Below are 26314 nucleotides of genomic sequence, written 5' to 3' on the forward strand. Positions count from 1 at the left end.
GGGAGGCGGGGAGGGGGCGGAAATCTTTTTTTTTTTCAATAAAAAATTATATTAAAAAAAATTCACTGAAGAAACAGAAACACGAACAAAGCGTAATAGGCACCCAGAAGAAGAAACTGGAATGGTCTGGAATGGAGCCCTGCAGAGGCTATAAGCACACTGGCCCTACCCAGAAAAGGACTTCTGACCACACTGAAAAGCAAAGATTCCACTTCCAGAATCAAGATTCCCCATCACAGTCTGCATTGTTGCAGGCATACTTAGCGTCATCCAAGGTGCGTCGTAAACATAGCTTTACTTAATTCTTCAGTTGCAGTGGTCAAGGGGAGATATTATTTCATCCCTTTCACACATCAAAAAGGTAAATTTCTAGCTAAGCATGGTAGCACATGCCTGTAAATCTTGAGCGCCTAAGATAAGGGGATCCAATATTCAAAGCTGACTTGAGCTACATAGCGAGACAAGAATAAATTTTATTTATTTAAGCAAATAAATTTTATTTTTTTAAAAAAATAAGGGTTTTTTTTTTAAGGTAAAATGGGTTGACTGAAGAATCTCATGTGACACCACAATCCTCCTGTCACCCACTATCTCCACATCACCGCTGTGATATACTCATGGGCACAGGTGCCACCCCTGTGGAAGAACCACATCAATCACGCCATTAAGTATTGTTCTTTACTTACATAATATTTCCTTTACATTCTGAAAAGAGGGACAGGAATTAGTTCAGCCCTAGTCATATCGCAATAATAAAAATAACTCATCAGTATCGTTATGTATTCTAGTCTGTGTGGAGTTTTGCCATCTGACAGGCTATTTCAACTGTGTCCTGGTATTAATGCCACACTGCAAAGCCATTATTCTTACTATCATTCCTGCTTAGAGAGATGAAGACATCAACACACACATCAAGACTAGAGATCATAAACAGATCTGTCTTAAGCACCTTATGAGATTTGAGGGGAGAAAGGACAATCTTTACCCTAAGCCCATTTTCTTGGCAAAAGTAAACTTTACTTTTTCTCCTTTCCTGATACTTTTTTTTTTAGGAGAAAGCCACAAATCTGACTGCTTCTGGCAAACAAATCCAGTGCTTCTCACACCAGGCTCTGCTGAGCTGTGGATTCTGAGGGTCCCAGAGTCCTCTACGGTATAAGGAGAAGCGGTCATCTTACACAGAGTTGCTGCTGTCTGCTGCCCTGACTTCAGACACTTTTGAAAGCTTAAAATGGCAGCAGAGTCAAAGGTCAGCCTCCCAGATTCGCACTGAGTGACAGGAAGAGCAGCCATCCCGAAGAAAATGCTCTCTGCCTTTGACCTTTGGCTCTCATCCAGGACAGAATCTGAGTACACAGCTCTCATCCAGGACAGAATCTGAGTAAACAGCCCTAAGACCCAAGTGCTTTTTATGTGGCAAAAAAAAAAAAAATAAAAAAAAGTGAGAAATTGGTCCCTCCCCCCTTCCCCCACCCTAACCCCATTGCCTCTAACCCTACAGGCTGACTGTCATGTGACTGACCTCCTGAGCGCCTGTATGCTCCCCTTCCATCTTATTTCAGATCAATCCCCTCCCTGCCTCCCTCCTGACAGCACCTTGCTCTTCTTGCCTTCTATCACCCCTTATCTCAGATTCAGCTGTTGACCCAGCTTCTGGCTTCCCGCAGAAATTAGAAGTCATCAGTAAAGTAGCTTCCGCGGGCTCCCACTTAACAGTCTACCCACAGCTTCACTTAAATGAGCAGCCTGATCCTCCTACTACAGTGTGTGTACCTCTACACTACGAGCTGGAGTCCACCTATATTTACACCTCTGTCCGCTGGTACCTTCTCAAGGGCTTTGCTCCACCCAATGGCTCATCTCTTTCCTATGAGCAAACACGGTGTTTATCATAGTTCAAAATCCATCCCTCAACTTCATTTCTACCCCCAGCTCCTGCTCTATTTCTTCACCCCTCAAATAATAACAACCACCTTCAGACTGTGCTTCCCAGCACCCCTGAAAACTGCTCTTGTGAAGCTCTTCAGTGCCAGCCTTCCTCCCACTTCAGCCCTCATTTCCTCCATCTCCACATGCACACAATAAGAAATTAATTCTCATACTTGATCTTTCTTGACCTAGTAGCATCATTTGGCCCCGAGGGTCATGGTTTTATTCCTGAAGCTTCTGTTTTCTGCACTATCGTTCTTTCTTGGTCCTCTACCCACTTCATTAGATGTTCTTTCCCAGTCTTTATTGGTTCCTACTTATGTGACCATTGTCTAAAATTACATGAAACCAGGACTTGCTCCCTAGGTTCTCAGCATTTGAGCTTACTTTGTGATCTTTCTCTGTTCTCGTGGATTTCAGCGCTACATCTGTCCCAATAATGTTCTGATTTTTAGCTCAGTTCTAATAACTCCTCTAACCTCCATCTTGATAAATATAACTTCTAATGACGATCTATAGCTAGACTTGTAAAAGGCATTCAAAATTTCTCATATCAAAAATAATGAATTCTTAATTTGTGGTCCCCTCAAACTTGCTTGTCCTCTGCACACTTCAGTTCCAGTGAATTATAGCTCTGTTCTTCAATAATCCCTGGCTTCTCACCTCTTCCCTTCTTCCATAGCAACAGGTGTCAGTTTCTCTCTCCGATATCCAGAACATGAACGCGTCCTACCATTTTCGCTCTCACTGCCTTAGTTCCACGCACCGCTAACCCTTTCCTACGTGCTATACAGCTGTCTCACTCACCTCCTTCCCTCCAGCCTTGCTCAAGTCCACTTGCTGGTCAACAGTTAGAATGATCTTCTAATGTGTAAGTCAGGTCATGTCATTTGTCTGCTTAGAAACCTTCATTCATCGCATGTCACAGAGTAAAATTCAATGTTCTTACCATCTGTAATAGGTCAGCCACATAGCAACATAGCAAATACTACTTTTACCTTTTTGTTTGTATGTTGCCATCACCCTGGTCTCCCCTCTCACATTAATCTCTACTCTACCTGCAAGTCCCATCAACTCTATATCTTCAAAATATCCCACAAATCTGATCACTTCTCACCACCTCCAGCACCCCCGTCTGGGCTGCTATGGTCCAGCCTATCCATACTGTTTTGTAGCATCCTTGCTGGTCTCTTACTCGCACAGACTCACAGCTTTCAGAGTAACCTTAACAAAATGTAAGTAGCACCATATCCTTCCTGCTTTAGCCCTCAAAGAGCTTCCTGTCTCAGAGAAAATCCCAGGTTCTTTACTTCATATGAATGGGCAAAAAAGTGGATATAAAGACAATAAGGATACATTTGAAGAGACAGCAGGGCCAGAAGTCTTAAGTACTGAAGAGTTCATCTGAGGTGATCAAATGGAGGCAGTTTATATAAAATATTATTTTAAAAAAAATGGAGGGGGAAGGGCAGAAAAATTTGGCCATGAACAGAAGTTAAAAAACAGGGTAGCTGATGACAGTAGCTTCAGTTTGACAGGGAATTCACTCACACAGAGAGATAAAGTAAGAGGCTGAAAATAGAATATAGGAAGTTATTGTCCAACCTCCGAGGAAACAAGATCTCCGAGGCTCAGCTGAAACAGATAGTTTTGGGTAGGAGAAAGGGCATGCATTTGAATGAGCCAGAAAGGTAGAAAGGATTGATGGAATATAGATCATTTTTAGTAGGAGAATATGCCAAAGATAATAGGAGGTATGATTTGAAAATGTCTCTGATATTGATCATATTCAGAGAGTAACCCAATGTACTATAATACCTATAGCAAACTGTTAGCAAGCAAACATTATTACCTTAAAATTTAATTCTGGACATAATTTTCTCTTATTAAATATAATTGTCGATATTACTATTGTGAAGTATGTATTTTAATTTAGAAAGGAATCTACAGTACAATAAGAACTATCAATGTTTCCAAGAGTGGACCCATCTTATTGCAAATATCAGGGCCATGTTTACATTGTTATACTGAAAATTGAGGAACAAAATAATTAATATTTTAGGTTGTGAAACAGATACGTAAGCATGCCCAGGTACTAAAGAAACTAGACAACACTAGGATTCAAACAAGCATGCTGGAGACTCAGTGCATAGGCTAAATTGTGGAGTTTTACAGTATTTATAGATTTACATGTATTCTTAGTCACATGTTACTTGACCTTTGTGTATAATCAGTTCATGCCCATAACTAACTCTCACAAAGACACCAGTATCTTTCCTGTCACTTCAAAGACTGGCCTCCTTTCCCCCATCCTTGTTCATCTATCGTCTACTTACTAATCCATAGCCAGAGTGATCTTCTGAGATGTCAGGAGGCTGTGTCGCTTCTCTGCTCCAAAGCTACAAGTTTTCCATGTCATTGGAAGGCCAACCTGATGGAAATCCAACAGGTTATCAAGAGCATTAGAAAGCACGAGCAGGTGCAGGTGTTCTGCAAGATGCTCATCATCAGGTACATGCAAGTACATGTCCCAAATCCTCATAAGACAGTCTTGGCAAATCATATACACCTCATAGAGTTTTTGTAGACACCAAAACCTGTGAGACTCTTCATTATTCTCCGTCAACTTTTATGTATCATTGATCGGTTATATCATTAGAATCTGTGGATTCTTCTTCCTTTATTTTCCTTGACTACACTTCAGCCTCGGGTGGTCTTGGAGCACTGCTCCACAAGGTCACTAACATCTTCCCCAGGGTTCAGTTTCCCTTGTAATCCTTGTCCCCACTGCTTCTACTGATCCGATTTCCACCCTTTGCCAGGTTCCTACAGCCTTTAGTATAAGCTTCAAACTCTCAGGCACAATTAAGCCACAAGAGTCTGTCTGGTGTAACTATCTGACTTGATCTCATCTTATCCCATCTCTACCCTACCTGAAACTTATTTGTATACTGCATAGCATAATTAAAACATAAGCAAATGACCTCTTCTTTACTCAGTTCATCCCTCCTTCCTTGACTAGTTCCTAATTCTTCAAAGAATTCAGAGTTTGATATGTCCTCTAGGGCTTGTTGTGGTTATTGTCGTTGTTATTGTTGTTGTTGAGTTAATAGCAAGCATGGCCTTCTTCACTCCACAGTTCGTATTTTATAATGAGCAACAGTTAAGTGCCTTTTTTAGAAGAGAAAATTAAGAAGTAAAGAATTGGAGTAAAAGGCTATGACCACAGGTTAAATCGTCCATCTACTTCCAAGAGGGAAGTGTGTTGGACACATGGCTTGTCCTGCTCTTCTGCAACAGAACCAGAGGTTGTGTCTCATGTCTGGGCCAAACTATGCTGTCTGTGCTTGAATGGTGCAGCCTGGAAGTTTATTTCAACTTCTTCTGTAAAAGAAGAAATAATAATCATCTTGATACTACAACATTTACTAAAGTTTCATGATAAGAAACAAGGTAATCTTTATTCGGCCATTCAGAAGGCACCATAAGCTTCATAATGTAATAACCAGGCTATTAGTCCTCAAAAAAACCCTGCACGCTGAGTTACCCTAGGTACTATATTCACATATCATAAACTTTCTCAACAATAATTCTGTCCCACATTATTTTTAAGATTTTATTATTTATTTATTTATTTATTCATTCATTTTTGGTCTTTCAAGACAGGGTTTCTCTATAGCTTTGGAAACCTGTCCTGGAACTAGTTCTTGTATACCAGCCTGGCCTCCAACTCATAGAGATCTGCCTGCCTCTGCCTCCCAAGTGCTGGGATTAAAGGGATGCATCACCACCACCCGGCAAGATTTTATTTTTTAAAAATTATTATTTTGAATGGAATCTTCTTCCATAATCCTTCATGTACAGATTTTGTACTGTAACTTTTAAAGCTTTACAAAGAAGAGTGCTAAGCTGTGAATGTAAAAGAACTAGGCATATAAATATTTTAGTCTGTATTACCAAAATAATAAAAGTATTATAACCATATACAATCAATATATTATTTTCTTGACCTGTTAAATACTAGAAGATATTTATATTTTAAAGTAAGCTTTAAAACTATTTGTTCATGAAAAACTATTTTATTTTATTTAAGTATATGGACAGTTTGTCTGTGTGAATGTCTGGGTACCACTGTATATGTCTGGTACACAAGGAGACCAGAAAAGAGTGTTTGGAACTAGCATTACAGATGTTTGTGAGCCTCCATATGGGTTAAGGGAATCAAACTCTGGTCCTCTGGAAGACCCTCAAGGGCACTTGACTACTGAGCCATCATCTCTCCAACACCAAGATTTTATTTCATTTTTAAGCATGGACATGAGGACGCACATGTGTGTGTGTGTGTGTGTGTGTATCTACACATAATTGTGCGTACCCAAAGGGGCCGAAGGATCTGAGGACAAAAGAAGGTATCAGAACCCCTAAAGCTGGAGTTATAGGCTGTTACAAGCTGGGTGCTTGGAACAACAAAAGTGAAGAAATTTCATTGTTCTGTCTGTGGTTCTCAGAAATCCTGACACATTTGTGTTCCCACAATATCCAAACCAAAGGAGGGCCTTGTCTGAATGTTTAAAGACAACTACCTTCCCTCTGACACCTCTCAATGGCAGTCACTTCCTCTTCCTTAATTGAATGGCGCATTTCATTTTGTCCCACTCTATTTTTTTTTTTGTTTGTTTTTAGAGACAGGGTTTCTCTGTAGCTTTGGTGCCTGTCCTGGAACTAGCTCTTGTAGACCAGGCTGGCCTCAAACTCCCAGAGATCCGCCTGCCTCTGCCTCCCGAGTACTGGGATTAAAGGCGTGCGCCACCACCGCCTGGCCTAAAATCATTTCTTAATAACCAAAGGCAGGAGCTGATGAGATGGCTCACCAAATAAGGGCACTTGCCACCAAGCCTAATGCCCTGAGTTAAATCCCCAGAACTCACATAAAGGGGGAAAAAACACTCCTGCAAGTTGTCCTTTAACCCCCATGCTTCTGCACAGATGGACAGGGACACACACACAGACAGACATATGGACAAATGGATGAACACACACACGCAACAGCTAGCTAGATGGATGGATGAATAAAAGAAACAAAGATATGGACTGACAGACGGATGGACAAACACAAGAAAGAAGAAAGAAAGAAAGAAAGAAAGAAAGAAAGAAAGAAAGAAAGAAAGAAAGAGAGAGAGAGAGAGAGAGGAAAGGAAAGGAAAGGAAAGGAAAGGAAAGGAAAGGAAAGGAAAGGAAAGGAAAGGAAAGGAAAGGAAAGGAAAGGAAAGGAAAGGAAGNCTAGCTCTTGTAGACCAGGCTGGCCTCAAACTCCCAGAGATCCGCCTGCCTCTGCCTCCCGAGTACTGGGATTAAAGGCGTGCGCCACCACCGCCCAGCTGTCCCACTCTATTGTCGGTGTCCTGTTGACTCTTGTAGACTCACTGATGTGGGAGTCCCCTCTGTGTGTTGCTTGTATTGGTAAATGAATAAAGAAAACTGCTTTGGCCTGATAGGGCAGAACTTAGGTAGGCGGAGAAGACAGAACTAAATTCTGGGAAAAAGAAAGCAGAGTCAGAGAGATGCCATTGATCCTCCAACTGAAATAGACGCTGGTTAGAATTTTTCTTGGTAAGCCACTGCCATGTGGTGATGTACAGATTAACAGAAATGGGCTAAACTAAGGTGTAAGAGTTAATCAATAAGATGTTAGAGCTAATAGGCCAAGCAGTGATTTAATGAATACAGTTTCTGTGTGGTTATTTCTGGGTTAAGTTAGCTGGGTGGCAGGGATGAACAAGCGCCCCCCCCACACACACACCATACAACAACTCACGGCCAGTGTACTGTTATGTGGACTCTCGTAGACTCATGGCCAGTGTGCTGCTGACACTTGTAGACTCACGGCCAGTGTGCTATGGACTCTGTAGACTCATGGCCAGTGCGCCATTGCCTCTTGTAGACTCACGGCCGGTGTGCTGTTTACTCTCGTAGACTCAGGCAGCTTTCTCATGGGTTATTCCAAAGGAAAATGTGGGTCTCTACCTCACCTCCAGTCAGTGAGCCTCTGCAGCCGTTCTTATTCCGAGGAAAATGAAGTCTCTAGATGGGAAAATGTGAGCAGTTCAGGACCTGAGTCAAAACTTAAGAACTTAAGTCTTCTTGTCTTGTGCCAGGATGGGGAAACCATCGCTTTAGACTTGCAATCACACTGGCCTGCAGTTCTGATGGCAGTAGTGGGGGGACTTGGAAATGAGGAACACTCAGCACATATTCAGAAATGCTGTCACCAGTGAACTTACACTTTCACCTCCTGAAGCACTACCTGTGCTCTCTTCCAGCCAGGGATGCTGGCATTGATTCTTCCTCAGAGCAACTCTGGTTCCCTTCCAGCGGTTCTCAGCCTTCCTAATGTTGTGACCCCTGAATATAGTTCCTTGTGTTGTGGTGGCCCCTAGCCAAAAGACTATTTCCCTGCTACTTCATAACTGCAATTTTGCTACTGTTATGAATCACAATGTAAATTTCTGATATGCAGGATATCAGATACGCGTCCCCTGTAGAAGGGTCATATGACCCGAGGGGGTCATGACCCACAGGTTGAGAACCACCACCTTATGCTCTAAGACAGCACATAACCAGGGGTGACAACAGAACCACCAGCTCAGCCTGCAGTCCGGGAACCTCCAGTGAGCTCACTGGAAAGATAGGACTAAAGGCCTACACCAGAGACCCCAAGTCGGAGCCAAGCCATTTGTTTGCACACTGAAGTCTGACGTGGAACTGGTGTAGAGAGTCATGGAGGAAAAGCTACAGCGGGAGGGCCCCTCATTTATTTGAAGAGTCTCATGGAAATCCTGCAACAAAAGGTGGCAACTAAGTAGGAGACTTAATGAACCATGACCAGTTCTCTGTGATTTCAACAGGGAGCACACGAGCACAGCAGGATCTGCCCTCCGGAGCCGCACCCATCCCCTGACTCTTGGCTCAGGGTCTGGCACTCTCAGGCAATCACTGCACACCAGAGACAGCGGGAAACCCCTCCGGCCGACGAGTTCAACCTGTCACTCCTAGGATGGCTTCCACCGCCATCACCACCACCCCACGTACCAGAGAGCAAGGCAGTCTCTTGGAAGGATTTTTCCACATGTGCGAATGGAATGGAGAGATGGCCGATAGCTTGACGAATTGCACGCTGCACTCTGACTTTTAGGCACTAAATATAGACAGTGCACATGCTGGAAGAGCTAAATATAGCAGTGCTGGCATGAAGAGAAGGAAACTCTCCCGGGACGGACGGGATGGAGACTGAGTGGTGACCCCACAGCTGCGGTGGCAACGGCATGTTAATTTACCATCCCTGCTGGGGAAGGGGTACACTTCGATTTCACCCAGGATGACTTGCATGTCAGAGAATTTGTTGGGAGCCATTTTTCTGTTAAAACAAAAACAAACAAACAAGCACACAGCTCAGGACGGCCCTGCCTGCCCCCAGCAGCCTGGTCTTCTCCACTAGGCTACAGCTCAAGGCTGTCCTCACTGGGGTGACTTTGGATCACCCGGTGGGTTATTTCTAATTCTGTCCCACACTGCCCCAGATCTTTCTTGTTCAGTTAGACAAGAAGGCTCTAATTATTGAGGCTGAAGGTCAGAGTGAGAATGGATGGCTAACGCTGCCAAACTGTATGCCCCGGAGCGCCCTTTCTGGTTCACGGTCCTCCATGGCCCGCTCGCATACTCTGGGAAAGCCACTTAGCTTTGGTCAGGTTAGGGCCAAAGGAGAGAGAAAGGAGAGTCCTTGGCTCCCTGCCTCTTTCCCAGCAGCGAGAGAAGACAGCATTAGGGCAGCACTCAGACTCGCTTGGAGAAAGGCAGTCGATACTGGGTGGCACCGTTTCAGCACATGAAATGTCTGCCAGCCTTCTGTACCTGTCCTGCCACTCTGAGAAGCCACCGGAGACAGGGAAGGCATGACAAGCATCCATTTGCCATTCTCCCTTCATTAGCGAGAAACCCGTGCCTCTCCTGGGCTAGGACAGCGATAGCTCATCTGCATTTTGATTGCTGCCTTTGGATCATGACAACTGAAAATAGGCTCTGAACTCCCTCAACGATCGGTTTCCATTCATTAGACTTAATTATGTGACCCAAGCAAGGGAAAGAGATCGCTTGGCCTGTCCATGCATATATCATATTTGATCTATCAGGGTGTGTTTTCTTTCACTTTCTGCTCTCGCCCAGCTCTGTCATATCATCCAGCACTGTAACTCTCTGCCCATCGGCCGCTCCTCATCTCCAGTCCTCCCAGTGGCGGTGCTGAGGAACTAGCTGGTCTTATCTCAAAACAAGGAAGAAAAGTAAAAGTTCAGCCCACTGATTGTTTGAATGTCATCATGTCCATCAGTCTGTGAGTGACACTCAGTGTGACTGTGGCTTGGTTTGTAAAGCTAGGAGAAAACTTCCCCAAAGGTCTCAATCGGTCTAATGTTCAGTGCCTCTTGGAGTCATAGTTGTTGTCAAAGCAGTATGCAAAGTCACAATAGTTTTTCTGCCATTCCATGACAGAGACTGCCGGCGCTAATATAAATACCGAGGGGATGGAATTCAAATGTGTTGGTGTGGGTGCAGCTCAGGATCCACACAATGGGGACTGCAGAGGTTAGAAATGTTAGCACAAATATGGCTCAGGGACTCAATGAAGAGAAAGCTACGTTAGTTTGTGACCCACTAGCTTAGTACTGATTCATCTGTCTGGGGTCTAAATCTCCCCTGCCTTGGATCCCCCATACCTTGGCAAGATCTCTCTGAAGGCTGCAATGCTTACAAAGAAATGAACAGATAACAGTATCTCTCTAAGCCAATCAGCAAAGCGCAACTTCAGAGATTTCTACACTGCCTCACATCGTGAGGATGGTGATGGTGGTCTGGCTCCTAGATACCCAAAATGTTTCTTAAGGTAGCAACTTAATAATTGCAGATTCTCCTCCAGTCACATCATCAGTGTGCTTTTCACTTTGACTATACCTCTGTCTCCAAGTCCAAAGTCATGATATCGTCCAGCTCATCATTAACAATGAAGGCCTGTTCAGCGGCAGCGTGGGCGCTGGCCAAGAGGCTTCTCTGGGACTGAATCTATAGGCTGCGCACCCTGGCTGCTGTAATTTACCTATTAATTTTACAACCCTGAAGGACTAGAAGTTAAGTTTTAAGATTTAATGGCAAAGTAAATGACTTTTCCTCTGTAAAGTGAATATTTTTGTCTGGCACAGATTCGATTTCATCTTGTGAAAATACAAAAGCAATTTCAAACATTCTACTTCATCCCACTGTGGGGCATTATGTGTTTGTGTGCACGTGTGTGTTCTTCCTACTTCTCCTTTGAGCTCATTTGATATCCTGCTCATTCCCTGATTATTTATTGGGTTATGTAAAATCTCCGTCGTGTAGTCATGTTACATTTGTATGTGAGCCATGATTTTACCGTGTTAAAAAGCATGTTTTAGCACAAATTTTCCACTTAATATTGGCAGCTGTTAAATTACATCATTATTCACTGTAGCAACTTCAGTTCCATTTTCTTTTTTAAAAAGTGCCAGAAAAAGATAAAAGGTCATTTCACAGATGAGGCAGGAAGTCAAGCCACATTCCCAACACCAAGCAAGTCAGGGCCACGTGAACTGCTGTTGCCAAGGCTGTAAATTTAATGGAAAGCTTTCTCTGCCGCGTTAAAAAGAGAGCAGCTGTATTGATTTGGATAAACGCTGAAGTGCACAGATAGCCTCTGCCCTCCTGAAAACCGCCTCAGATTTGCAGAAACCAGACGAAATGTTCCACACCTTGTTCCCCTAAAACAGAATAGCAGCTGCAGGGGAAGAGGCGATAGGTGTGCGAACCTCCAGAAAAACAAGCCCAGCTTTGCGTTTCCCCCCAAGGCTCTCAGGCTCTGTGTTCTACTGAGGCTTTATTATCCCGGCCTTGTCCTATTTCTTGTCATTATGCTCTAAGCCCTAGAGGGCAGCAGCGCGCCCAGAAGGACCTAGCCCAATTCCTCCAGCAGAATGTACTCCAGAGTCCTCAGCACTCTCCTTCACACAGTACACCCCTCCCATCGTCAACAAGCAAACCGCGACAAGGCAGTCCACCCCCCATTCCCATGCCTGAGCATTATAGGCTTAGGGCTCTGGGCTTCATCACTCTCTTGGTGGGACCCCGCCGCGGGCTCCTCAAGCCTCTGCACTGCAGCATTGCAGCGCCTGCAGATCCTAGTGCTGGGCGCTCAGCGCTGTGCCGCCCCCGCAGCTCTGCACAGCCGCAGCGCTGCCACAGCCGCAGTTTACATAAGCTTGGCACACACAGCGGAGAGAGCTCACCTTCTCGGGGATCGGGATGGAACTCCCTCCGAGACAGTGAAGGCTGAACCGCTATCAGATTGCTCCCCACACCCCGCAGGAGCTGTCAAATGATCATGTCCTGAAATGGCGAAGCCAGAGCAGAAAGTACCCGATGGCAAGACGGAAATCGTCTTACCATGGACAGCGAACTCTTCTTCCTAAGAAAACGGCCACACTGGCATGGCGTGGCAGTAAGTGCCTTGACCTCTGCTAATGTAGTGCTTTTCTAGCCCATTGCGATGGGCAGGGTTCAAACTAGCCAAGGGCATCAAACCCAGTTTGCCAAGAAAAATGAAGGACCAACTGGTTGGTGCTGGTTCTTCTTAATTACCTCACTTCATTTACTGACTGACCTTGTAGGTAATTTCTCCACCCTTCTCTCCTAGCTTTTCTAGAATGTTCAGTGGAAACATGGAGAGGTTTCCCTGAGGCAATAGGCCAGTCCCAATTTCATGCTAACAAAAATAAGTAGCACCACCGTCTCCTCTCACCTCCAGCCAGCCTCAGCTGCTTTCTTCCACTCCTAGGGGAACTGGAATCTCAGCCACAAGGAGCCCAGACCCTAAAATCCTTTGCCTTTCATCTCCATTTTTACCCCGCAGAGCAAAGGATGTAGATCAAACCACAGATTGTGATTCATCTCCTCCAAGGAGAAGGAAGGAATTCCTAATCAATACTGCCGTGCTCAGGCAGAGAGAACCACAAAAAAAAAAAAAAAAAAAAAAAAAAAAAAAAAAAAAAAAAAAAAAAAAAAAATGCCTTTCCAGGCTGGGGAGATTGCTCAGCAGTAAAGACACTTGCCACAAAGTCTGACAACCTGAGTTCTATTCCTGGGACGCACAGAGAGAGAACTGACTCCCACAAATTGTCCTCAGACTTCGACATCTGTACTGTGGCATACACACACACCAGAACACACACATTAACACATGCACACGCAAATGTAAATAAACCATCAATTAATTTAAATTTTAAATGGCATCTCCCTCTGTTAAGAACGAGGACTGCTGTTTGTTATTATCAAGCTTTCTATTCCAGCAGGGTCAGATGGGGATAACTTGGACCTGGTACAGAAAATCAGGACTGCCCAATTTACCCTGGATTAAGGAGAGGACATGGGACCTTCAGCCTGGAATGTCATGGGCAGACTGGACAAGCTCAGGGCAGGGATAGAATGCTAAATGGGTCTCTTTTTCTCCTCTTAGAAACTTGAGCTATACATTAAAAAGACATTCTTTTCTCTCCCAAAATAAATGAGAGCATTTTCTCCCTGCGGAATTACAGTAAGAGAGAAGACAATGCTCCGCGAGCATTTTGGAAACTTGACCGGCAGGACTTGAAGAGGACTGTAAACAGCAGCGGTCTAGACGTAGGTGTCAAGACGTCTAATGGGCTAATAATGTTCAGGACATTTAATCTTCAGCTATGCCTTGTTTGTGCCAATTGAAGTGGCACAGGCATAGAAAAGAACTCCAAATCCAGGATGGCATCCCCACACATGCCCCTGGCTGCCGCTACCCCCACCTGGAGCTTAGAATAGAAACAGCCCTCTCCTGTGTGGCATTTCCTGGGCATCAACAGACGCCGTCTCTCAGAAGCAGCCAGATGCACCATCATGGAACGAGCCCTGGCCTACAGTCAGATACCTGAATTCTATTTTCAGGCTGGTCCCGATGACAGTGTGACCCTAGTTAAGTGCTTGACCTTCTCAGATGAATTATAAAACATTGGGATGATTCATCCCCTCTCCTCTATTATTGTGAGGATTAAGTGATATAAAATTGACTTCCAATTATTTGTAATGCCATAGACCTCATCCAACAAGTCCCAGGGTGTCTTAAGTCCTTGCTTTCCTGGGTATCTCACTTTCTGTCCCAGTTTTGGGAGTCATAGATCCACTGTAGGTAAATCCTTGATTGTTGTATTTTCTTTTTGTACATCTTCATCTTCTTAAATAAGAATTCCTTTACTCTGATATTAAATTTATTCCTAACCTTCTGTGGATTGAATTCACACCCCTTAAGCAATGTTCAAACAGATTTTCAGATTCCCAAATGAGCAGTGGGGTGGTGGCCATTCAGAACCAGACCACAGTAGGGGCACTTGTAGAGATCAGTCAACCTTGGTAGATTTTCCTGGGCCTTGAATCCCTAAAACAATCAGCATAGGACGGTTGAGCCAAGAATGTAAGGGCTTTGTAGGCTGTCTTTTCACCTTAGGGTGTGGATGCTCTATCAGCATCAAAGCAGGATTGGGCGGGCTGTATGGAAGAATGGCTAGTATTCTGTCCAATTCAAGAGGCCGCCAGTATTAAATGAGATAGTGGAACAATTCATCATAAATTACTCAGTGGAACCCATTCACATGTGAACAGTCAATGGAAGCTAGAGAGATGGTTCAGTGATGAAGGGTACTTGTGCAGCAAGGACCAGAGCTTGAATCCCAGTGCCAATACAAACCAGGCATCTCATACAAATTAGCAACCAGCTTTGAAGGGAGTGGGAGCAGAGACAGGGGGGTTCCTGGCTCCTGATGGCTGCCACTCTAGCTGAGAAAAGCAGAGTCCCTAGTTCTTAAGAGACCTTACTTCAAAGATAGGAAAAGGACCATAGAGGAGGCCACCCAATGCCTTCTCTGGCATCCATGGTTGTGCTTGCAGCATGCACACCTGTACATACAAGTGCACATAATTCAAGGCATATAAACATAAATAAGTATTTTAAAAGATCAAGATAAATAATTTTGTGGTAATATATATAACAAAGTTATAACTACTGTTAATGTATAAATCAGTGTTATTAATTATGTTCAGATATTATGCAAACAACAGCATGATCTTTTCCCTTAACCTTTTCACTGTCATCCAAAACAAAAACTACCAGTTTATTGCACTAAAACTGCCGAGTTTCTCCTCCCTTTAACCCCTTTCTGCCTCTGTGAACTTGCTTGTTTTAGCTACTAGAAACAGACTAATAAGATCTGTTACATCCTGTCTAGATTATTATGCTTGGCATAATGTTTTCATTGTCTCTCCATTCATTGGTTGCTGGGTATTTGAATTGTTTTTATTTGGGGATTTTTTTTTATAAATATGCTATGGTGACCATCAGCATGTGAGCATCAGTTCAAATTTTGCTCTCAATCCTTTTCCCAGGTGCACTACCTAGATCATATGGTAATTCTATGCTTAGCTCTTTGTGAAACGGCCAAACTATTTCCCATGGGAGTTAACTAATTTCACATTCCCACCAGCAATGGGAGCTTTCCATTTCCTCCACACCCTGACCAACACCTATCATTTTCTGCTTTTACTTCGTATAGTGATAAATGGTATACAGATTTTTAAAGTCACACTAACACATGTAAATCAGGCAAGTAGGTAAAAGTCATCAATCAGTAGATGCATGCAAACTGAGAATCAAGTATAGTCAGAAAAAAATGCCTCTGTGGAAGACACAGTGTCTATGTAGCTTGGGTAAGAGGTGAGAAAGCTGGAGATGAAAATGGATGTGGGATTTGAGCAGAAAGTTTGACCCAGCTAATCGTGCAGCAGAAAGACCTTTGCCAGTAACTATGGCTGTTGAGAAAGAATCCAAGACTCCTAGGGTCTAAGCCTGGTTTTTTTTTTGCATATGGCGCTAATCTATAAAACTTGTCTTTACTCATTTAAAAAGTAACTAGGAAAATTATATTAAAGTAATTGCTTACTAGTTGTGCACTGTTTGAGGTTGAATTCCTGAGTCTATAGACCTACCGGTGTGTGTTTTCCATTAAAGCCCACATGAGCTGCCGACATTAGCTTCTATGATTTGGGAGATGAAAGTTAAATTATTATAACTGAGATGTTTTTCATGGATACCCTCTCTCTTCGTTCTTTGTCTCCCGCGTGGAGACTGCTTGTCTTCTACTCCTCATCTCTTGATTTCTTTCGTTGCTTTCTGAGATTTTGATGTATTTTCATTTTTCTCTTGTCCCAGAAAGCAGACTCGCGACTCTCTAGCTGCTTGGAGTGCTTCTTCTCAGATCAACTGATCACCGTGCGGAGGCGTGTGACTGGAGCAGAAAGCAGGGTGTGAGAACTTACAGCCATTTGAAGTCCAACATGAATTTTAAGCATCTTGAAGCTATAATCTATATCAATGGGAAAGCAGACTATAATTAAAGGAGAGGGAAAATAGTCCGTTGTCCACACCACTGTGTTTACTACATAAAAGGGGAACATAGGCTCTCTAGGAAAAAAGGAAACCATGAGTAATTTTCAAGAACAGATATCACATCTTGTACTTCCATGATTCTAGAATAGACACTTCTATTTTTTCTTTTCTACCTGTTCTTTATTTAGCTTTCCTCATTTTTTTTTAGTTGAAAAATGATCGCTTGGAATAAAGATTGCCTTCTTCAACCTTCTGTGAGAAATGAGCCTACCAAGACTACTACACTTTGAGATTACATGTGCAACTTCTGGAAAATGTCCCTGGGAATAGACAATAAAGAGCCTGAGTTCCAAGGATTTTACACCCACCTTGGCCTGAATGACCCCTGACATATATTTCCAAGGAGAAAAAGGCAAAACAAACTACTACTCTGGACTTGTGGTAATTTACAGATAAACCTATTCTTTGGTGCTGGATCCCTTCAGTCTTTGGAAGAAAGCTTTTAATTCATCCAACAGTTGCAATGATAACAATTATAGTCAACTGAGAAAATATGTCAGGCATGTTGCCTTCCTCACATATATATGGAAGGTACAGTGTTTTAGATTCTCAGGGATACACTTATGTAAGAATTGAGGCATGACTCATGCTAGTGTGGTTAGAAAAGCAGACTGAGGAATACACACACACACACACACACACACACACACACACACACTATGATGTCTAGGAAGTATGCAGCATAGAGTATAGCAATCCAAGGAATAAATTCAAGAATTGTCACTGACTGCTAAAATATAAACCAATGCGACTTTGGGGATCAACTTGCTAATAATACACATTGCAATGTGAAAACCATCATTCTTTGTTCTACAGTAATTTAGGTTTTAGAGATACACTCTACAGAACTCATGTGGGAAAAGAGTGCTGTTCAAAACTGTCATTGAAGCCCGAGGTAGGGAGACAATTTCTGCACTGAAGGATTCAGTCAATAAACACATCTGTCAGAGGTGTGAGATTGGCAGGAGCTGGCATCCTTCCCCATGAGCTGGCTTTCATGAAGAAAGGGATTCTAAGAGGACAGAAAGGAGATTGAGATAAGGGAATGGCAGACAAGAAAGCACCCACCTCCCACCCACCCATAGTGCAGCCTTCTTACAAAGGGGAAAAAAGTACCCAGAGGCCAAAGAAGCTATTCCCAAATAAGGCAGTGTTGTTCAGTGCTCAGGGCTGAAATAGAAGACAGTGTAGAGAAGTCGTCACCTGGGAGAAGAAGCTTGGTTGGAGGTATCCATTGGCAACCCGAGGATCTGCAGCTATGAGAAGATGACGAGGCCTGCTGGGAGACAGCATCACAGTGGTGGGCCCCAGCTGCAGTGGCAGTGAGCTGGTGCTGCCCCCAAGTGGCTCTGCAGACAGCATACATGCTTAAGGGGCCAGAAGCCACAAACCAGATCATTCCTGCTATAAATCAAATAAGATAAGTTGCTACAGTGCATGCAGAAGGGAAGGGGGGGATGAGCCAATTAAATGTGTAGCCACAGGGGCTATAACCTAGATATATATACTGTGGTGGGGTGTTGTAGGAGGCCATGTGTTTGTTCCCAGCTGCTTGGCTCTGAAATAATCACACGGAAACCACATTATTTGCAATATCATTTGGTCAATAGCTTAAGCGTATTTCTGGCTAACTCATATCTTACATTAACCCATCTCCATTTATCTGTGTATCACCATGAGGCTGTGGCTTACTGGGTAAAGTTCCGGCGTCTGTCTCAGGCGGCGCTACATGGCTTCTCCCTGACATCACCTTCTTCCTCCCAGTATTCAGTTTAGTTTTCCCTGTCTAGCTCTATTCTGCTAAGCCATGGGCCGGTGGGGGATACTCAGAGAATCACAATTTGCCTCATAACCTGTGAGCCCATTATCCACAGGGACTTGGTTTCCTTCCCTATTCTTCTCAGCTTTCTCCTGTTCTGTCATCTCTCACATTTCCAGGGCTCACATGTCCATTTGAGGATACTCAGAAAGTGGCACTTTGTGGGGTTCAGAAGGCAGAAGGACAACAGGCCGCTGTTTCTACTGGAAGATCTATTCATATGTATGAGTGATGTCAGTACCGGACAGACGTGGGGTTTAGCCACATCTTTCAGGGCCAGCAGTCAGCTGTGTTCAACTGTAGAAGCAGCACTTGGCAATATTCGTGTATTTCCATCTAAGCCCTTCCTGATCATTGCTTCCTTTGGTTATTGTTTGAGAATTTTACAATGCTTTCTGATCAAATTAGCACCCCTTTCCCTTCCCTCCAATTCCTCCTCTGTTCTTCCCCCCTCCGCGTGCTCTTTCCCTAAGCCCACTGAGTCCTTTGCACAGTGCTACTCATACGCAGGGGCATATGGAGACGTACTGGTACGTGTGTTACCTCTCAGGGGCTGCATCTCTGAAGAAAACTGACTTCCTCCTCCACCCCGCAGCCAACATCTGCCAATAGTTCCTCACTAGGGCTAGGGCAGGGCATCAAGGGCTCCTTCTCATCCATGCTGGGAGTTCAGTTGTCTTAGTCTTGGCAGGCCTTCTGCACGCAGTCAGAGCTGGCATGAGTTCTCAGGTGCAGCGGCACTATAATGCCCTGCAAATACTGTTTTGCTACACATGCTCATTACCATTGGTTCTTATAATCTTTCCACCACCATTACCACCCCCTTGTGATGTAGCTGTCAATCTTGAATAGGAACACTAAACGGTCTTTGTATTTTTTTCTCTGTATGTTGACCAGTTGTGGGTCTCTGTATAATCAACATGTATTGAATACACATAAACTTCTCTGATGAGGGTTGAGAGATCCATGGAACTATGGCTAGACTATTAAGAGCTTAAGGAATTTCTTGTTATGTCCATTGAAGAGAATAATAGTACGGGAAGCCAGCACAATCACTGTGTAAGCCCTCCGTTCTTTGTGTGAATTCATGGCTTAAAAAACAAGAAATGGAATCTGATTTTGTAACTGAAGTCAGACAATACTGCCTAAAGCTTAAGCCCCCTGAGCCACAGTATTACTCAGACTTGGTTCAAATGCCATATCTGCATTTACTTGTAATGAAATCTTAAGCAAGGTTCCACGTGATCTTACTTTAACCCAGTTCCTTTATATGTAAAATGACAAATGTGCCTACTTCACAGACCTGTCACATGGATCAGATCAAATATATGTGTGTGTGACCATTCATAGACAATCATGAGGTGTCATAATTGGACATTACAAAAATTAAAATATAATGACTTCAGATACAAGGAGGAAAAATACATATACATCCCAATATTAACTATCTAAAATACACATATGGAAATATACCAATATCTTGGGCTTACTAATATATATCCAACATCTTCAGCAACTAATCTCCTCACTACTGAGTTTCCAGATGATATTTTCTTTAGTACATCCCTTTGTGTTTTTCTCATTATTTACGACTATATAAGTGCTACTCTACAGAAAGCATACAAGTGATGTTAGGAAATGGCTTACAGAAAGGGACTTAAGGATAAATTCAATCCTCAGAATCTCCCACAAACCCAAAGCCTCCTGAAATGAAACATACCCAACCACTTCTGTATCCTCATCGTGGAAATTTTACCATATTTATAAAACACTTTTCCCTCCAGGTGAAGGAAGAACAAGTAAATGTTACTACAGATCTGGGAACAGCAAAGCCCAGGTCGGGGAATTTACAGAAGGTGAAGTCTAGAGGGGCCGATGAGCTTGTGGGGTAACTCTGGAAGCAGTCTGACTCCCTGCCGACGGAAAAGGAATCCGCCGGCGAAGCCAATGTTTAATGTCTCGGGTCAGGAACAGTTCTGGGACTTTGCATTTTAGCCTTTTAATTCTTTCTAATTCCTGGTGGTCCTGAAAGACTAATGTGGCCTATGTTCAGACCTCTTCCTCCTTCTGTTACACCACAGTTATGAATAGTGCTTTTGTCCTCAGCACTGCTCTGTTAGATATTAAATACCTAATGTATATAATATACATACTGAAAACAGATTCTTCTCTCATACAGTACTTCCTGACCACAGTTTCCATTCCCTCCACTCCTCCCTGCTGACCCCTACCTCCCCTCTCCCCCAGATCCTAGAATTTAAAAGATATCTGGATCCAGCAGTCTGCACGTTGTTGCTCCCTAACTACCCATGAACAGCCGCTGGTTTGTTTTTGTCTCTGTTGGTGAATGTCTTGACTGGAGTGACTGAAGCTTTCTTCCAGTCCAGCTGATACTACTGTGGTGTTATTTTCTTCCTCCAACCGGGGTATCTTCTCAAGAGCCTCCTTTATACAGGAGCATTAAAGAAAATGATGGTTTCTCTGCTCCTGTCTACGTCTAACAAGCACGTGCACCTGATACATCCTAAGACCTTCAAATGAACATCATGGCAGGTCTCGCCGTTCTCTTCATCTTCAAGGCTGTGCAGCAAGAGTTTGTAAAAATGTAAAGAACTTACGGTGGAGCAAGTTGAACTCTCATCAGGGATTACTAATGAAGAAAAGATGGGGGCATCCACTCTCTGTACGGACCCTTCAATCACTTTCATGACATTGTGTCCCAATCGCATCTTCAGGAGAGATGTTTGATAGGAATGTATCTTTAGTTTTTTTTCACATTTTCTTTTTATATCTTCATTGTATTTTGGAATTAGGTCAGCATTCAGCAGGGCTACTACCCATTAGATGAGCCAGTGGACTTTATGCTGGTAGAAATAAAGGGAAGATGCCTGCAAAAATATTGCCTTTGAACTTACAATGCTATACTATGAGGGAAATGTGTGTGTGTGTGTGTTCAAGAAAGAGATATGTTTTCACATACCCTCCCTACAGCCTACAGTTGTTTTTCTTCAACTCTCTGAGCAAGCATGAATAAATTTGGTGTTAAAATGCAGTACCAGATTATTCATAGACAAGTCAACGCTAATCTGAATGTAAAGAGAACAAAATTCATTTCTGTAATGTTCTGCATAGATTCATAGAAAGAGAAAGAAAGTCTGTGCATAATCACTGCTAGAGATGAGTATTATACTTGTAAATGAAAAAAGACAAACTGCCTTTAGGGTCGCAAGAGAGGACTCCTGAAGGACCTGAGATGTGAACTGGACATTGGAAATTGGGAAGAGCTTCCTGATTGTTCTGTTGAGAAGTGTTACAATATGTAGATGGATCCTTCGGCTCCAAGTAGGAATTCTGGGACGCCTAAAGAGGCACAGAAACAGCAGAACAATGTGAGACCTCAGAAGGAAAGAGTCCCAGGGGCTCGAATCCTGGACGTTGCCCAGTGACTTGTGTGGAACAGGGGATGCCTCGTGAACGAAGGTCTGGATGGTGCCTTTCCCTGGTGAGGCAGAGGTACTCACAGCTCTCCAAAGTGCAACCTTCATTCCTGGTGGGAACGGCAGCAGGAGAGAGATGAGAGCCCAGACTGATTGCAGAAATGTCAGATCCTGGTGAGGTGCTCTTGGAATTACCATTAACTAGGGAATTGTAAAGCAGAGACATCTGTTAATTACATACTTTTCAGGGGGCACTATGATGCACCCTGTGTGTGTGTGTGTGTGTGTGTGTGTGTAGTGTGTCAGTTAAATGATGGCAAACTCATTAACTGTGTGTGCTGTGAGCTTGAGGATAGAAGAGGGTGTATGTGCATGCGTGCATGTGTGTGTGTCTGTGTGTATGTGGTGTCCGTCAAATGACTGCAAATGCACCAACAGTATGTCCTGTGGGCTTGAGGAGAGAATGGGGTAGCTCTGTCTCCTTATGTGCACATGCCTTATCTGAGTTTGGCTTGTGAGAGGCCTGGGGTGGCAAGGAAGGGAAAGCGCATGGAATGTGTCAACTCACAAGAAGAGCACCTCCAGTCTCGACACTTTTCCTGTTATTACCAAAGTGAACTCGGTACAAATTTGACCCAATCCAATTTGAGCCGAAGAACTGGGCAGTAAATCTCAAAAGGGCAGCCAGCTTTCCCTGTCAGATTGTCAACGCACCGTTGGCCTCAGCTCCCACTGAACCAAATGAATAATTGTACCTGTGGTGCCTAATTTGACATTTCTATTCCCAATCTAAGTACAGAGAAGTTGTTAAAATAGCAAAATGTCAAGGGTCAGTGGGACCACATTCATTCAAGGTCTCAATGTGCAGGATGCCTTATCTAACAAACCTATTGGCATTAGTGTATAATTTCCAAAAGCAAATATATGCTTCTGAGAGACATTCCCATTAATGTTTTCTTATTACATCAGATCTTTGTGCCTGAGTCTCTTGCCAAAATAAAGCTGGTTAGCTAATTTCTTACCTGAAGGGATCCTGACACACGGAAGTCAAAGGCATTCCAGGGAAATGAACAGCAGCCGAACTTGCTGCTCTCAAATAAAAAATAAATAAAGTAAAATAAAATGCTGTCATCATCCACCTGGAAAATAGGTAGATGGTGTCACCATAAATCCCCTTTCCTAATTCTCTTGAAATAGGACTCGGACAAGCCAGTTCAGGCTAGCCATGAATCACTTTGTAGAGCTAGAAATCTCACTAACATCAGAATCAATGAGTGACAGACAGATATGATTTGTATTCCGGGGACACACATACCCTACCAATCATAGCAACTGCCCACTTACTCACAAGGAGTGAAGGCAAAGGGCTCCCATTACATTGAGGAAGGATGGAAATTGAAAAACATCAGCCCACAAGTTTTGTTTTATTGTTTTTATTTCTCTCCTAGTTGTAGGTCAGGCTCTTCACCAGGCAGGAGTCAGTCTCAGAAGGAGATTCCAGGGTTCCTTCTAAGAGAAGAGTGGCAAAAGCTGCTCTGAATTCCCTACAGTATAATCTTACTTCTCTTATCTTTGCAATTCTTCAATCAAAATAATACTAATTTCTTAAGGAATATGTAATTGTAATTTAATATTTTTAGAATAAGTAAAAAAAAAACTGCAGTGGTCTCCTTTTTCTCTCTGCAGACTCAGTTACCTCCAGCAAACCATGGTTTAAAAATACGAAATGAAAAATTCTAAAAATAAACAATTCACAAGTTTTAAATTGCATATGCTTCTGAGTATCTTGATGAAGCTCATGCCCTCCTGCTCCATTCTGCCTGGGACATGAATTATCCCTTTGTCCTGTGAATTCACCCTGTGTACGCTACTCACCCATTGGTCACCTAAAACCATCATGATTATCAGGTTGGCTGTTGCCAGATGGCCATGATTGGGTACAGGATTCAGAACTATCTGAGGTTTGGGCATTTACTAGTTGGCTATCTTAGAACATATCTCCATGGATAAGGGGGCACTACTGTAGTATGATCCTAATTCTATTTTTAAGGATCCCAAAGGTGTAGAATGATAACAATATAGAAATAGTAGCAACTCTGTGATATCTAAGGATGGTAAAATTAGAGGGATTTTTAACTGTTGTGTGTTCTCTAGGTTTGCTAGTAAAATGATACTTTTAACTTCTCTGTCTTAGGAAAAGGAAGAAATCTGTAAGTATGTGAGGGAGAAAATGTGCTTTAAAAACATAAAATCTCGGCCTAGAAAGATGGCTCCGTGAATAACAAGCATGAGGGCCCGATTTGAAAATTTCAGAACCCACATAGGAGTCTAAAGCGGTCGATTATGCCAGGAGGCAGCGACAGGGAGATCCCAAGGGCTCTGGTGGACGGCCAGTTTAGCCAGCTCAAGTTCAGTGAGAGAAGCTGGCTCAAAAATAATGTAGAGAATGACAAGGAAGGAAGCCAATATCTACCTCTGGCTTCGACACATGCACACACACTGGCAAGGGAACCCTTCATGTGTACACTCATCATACACACACATGCACAGCACACACACACACACACGCCATAAACTTTAGGGATATACAGAGTTACTGAGGCATGTGATCAATAAGAACTAATAGTATAAGGAATCTGATTTGTGTGAGGACTGACTATCTTACCGTAGTTCAGTCAAATAAAATATCCCTAGGCTCTACCCCATTCCCTATAAAGGGTCTTATGCTAGTACTTTAAGTGTTTTTATTGGTTTGTAGGTTTGTGCTGGAGTCAAATGTAAGGTCTAGTCTCGTGTAGCAGAGGCAGAATGGTATTTGTGGAGGTGGATATNTATATATCTCCAGTGATATTTGGGGCAATGCCAACCTGAAGAAAACTACAGTAGGAAAAATGAGAAATGGAAGGGGGATCTTATATGTCCCCCAGGGGCATTGCATTGAGATGCATGCCAAGCTGGCTAACAGGCTGTCTTTACATTAGACTGTCTTTACATTTGCTTTGGCGGGTGTAATACAGGCACTAAAGTCGGCTTGCTGCAAGAAATAGCAGGCACAGGACAGAATCTGAAATTGAAGCATTGGACTCAATGAGAGTAGAGGGAAGGGAGTCGCGGCTTCCACACCTTTTGTGATGGCTGACACTGGAACTTATTTTGATTCCACAGCCCTGTTACACATATAGCAGGAAAGGGCCTCCAACGTCATTTATTTTGATTGTCAGCTTGATTGAATTAGGAAATCCCTAGGGTATTAGGGAAGTCAATGGAGTTGGTGATGACATTACTCAATTAGATCATGAGGTCCTTGGCTTGATCAATAGATTAATCCCTTGAAGGATTCTCAACATTTGACATTGCTAGGAGGTGGTAGAGGCTAGGAGGGAAGACCTTGAGGGAGGAAATGGACCACTGATGTGGGAGTGATTTCTTATTAATAAAGAAACTGCCTCGGCCCTCATAGGACAGAAAATTAGGTAGGCGGAGTAGACAGAAGAGAATTCTGGGAAAAAGAAGCTGAGTAAGAGTCGCCATGATGCTCCCGCTCCAGACAGATGCAGGTTAAGATCCTCCCTGGTAAGCCAGCTCGTGGGCTACACAGAATATTAGAAATGGGTTAGAACAATATGTAAGAGCTAGCCAATAAGAAACTGGACCTAGCCGGGCCAGGCAGTGTTTGAAAGAATACAGTTTCCGTGTAATTATTTCTGGGTATAAACTAGCCATGCGGGCGGCCGGGTGCCGGGGACGCAGCCCTGCCGCTCCTATTTCGACAGTCAATGACAAGTAAGACCCTTGTTCTCATGGGACTTCCATTCTAGAGGAATAGTGAGAAACCCGCACAAGCACATGCACACACACATACATGCCTCTCGCTAAAAATATTTCAGAAGGTAATGGATGTTATATTGAAAGTGAGAGAGCAGTGGGGTAGGGCAGAGATGTCATATGGGAATCTAGCAAGGTGCGGCAGTCTATTAGAAGTAGCACAGAGTCAGGATTGATTCTCAGGGAATAATCAGGTGACTAGAATGAAGTGAGAGTGATTACAAAGATATTTCTAGAAGCCAAGTGTTGCGGCAGACAACTGCAATCCTACTGTTCGGGAAGGCAAGGCAGGATGATTACCTCAAGTTAAAAGTCAGATATATAGTGAATTTTAGGCTAACCTGGGCTACAGAGTAAGACCTTGTCTCAAAAAGTAATTCCCCAGATGAAGGTTCTATGGTGATATGAAAGATATTCGTCAGTATTGCTATAGGATACACCCACTGAGACAGTGGGGCTGATCTATTGGGAGCTCACCAAAGCCACCTGGACTGTGACTGAAACAGCATGGGATAAAACCGGACTCTCTCATCATGGCGAACAATGAGGACTGATGAGAAGCCAAGGTCAATGGCAAGGGGTTTTGATCCTACTTCATGTTCTGGCTTGATGGGAGCCTAGCCAGTTTGGATGTTCACCTTCCTAGACATGGACGGAGGGGGGAGGACCTTGGACTTTCCACAGGGCAGGGAACCATGACTGCTCTTTGGATAGGAGAGG

At 43.4% G+C, this 26314-nt stretch overlaps 1 long non-coding RNA gene across 2 annotated transcripts in view; it reads right to left on the reverse strand.

Moving 5' to 3' along the window:
* Positions 1 to 26314, reverse strand: part of LOC126511289 (uncharacterized) — a 127146-nt gene that overhangs the window by 35901 nt on the left and 64931 nt on the right. The window contains exon 1 of one of the 2 annotated variants that reach the window (XR_007594648.1): positions 7745 to 7977. The exons of the other annotated variant lie outside the window; for it this stretch is intronic. This is a non-coding gene — a long non-coding RNA (uncharacterized lncRNA). Of the gene's footprint in view, positions 1 to 7744; positions 7978 to 26314 lie in introns of those variants that run through there. 2 annotated transcript variants of the gene reach the window in all.

This window comes from Alexandromys fortis, unplaced genomic scaffold, assembly GCF_014885135.2.
Source record: "Alexandromys fortis isolate MF-2015 unplaced genomic scaffold, M_Fortis_MF-2015_v1.1 scaffold_97, whole genome shotgun sequence".
NCBI classification, from domain to species: domain Eukaryota; kingdom Metazoa; phylum Chordata; class Mammalia; order Rodentia; family Cricetidae; genus Alexandromys; species Alexandromys fortis.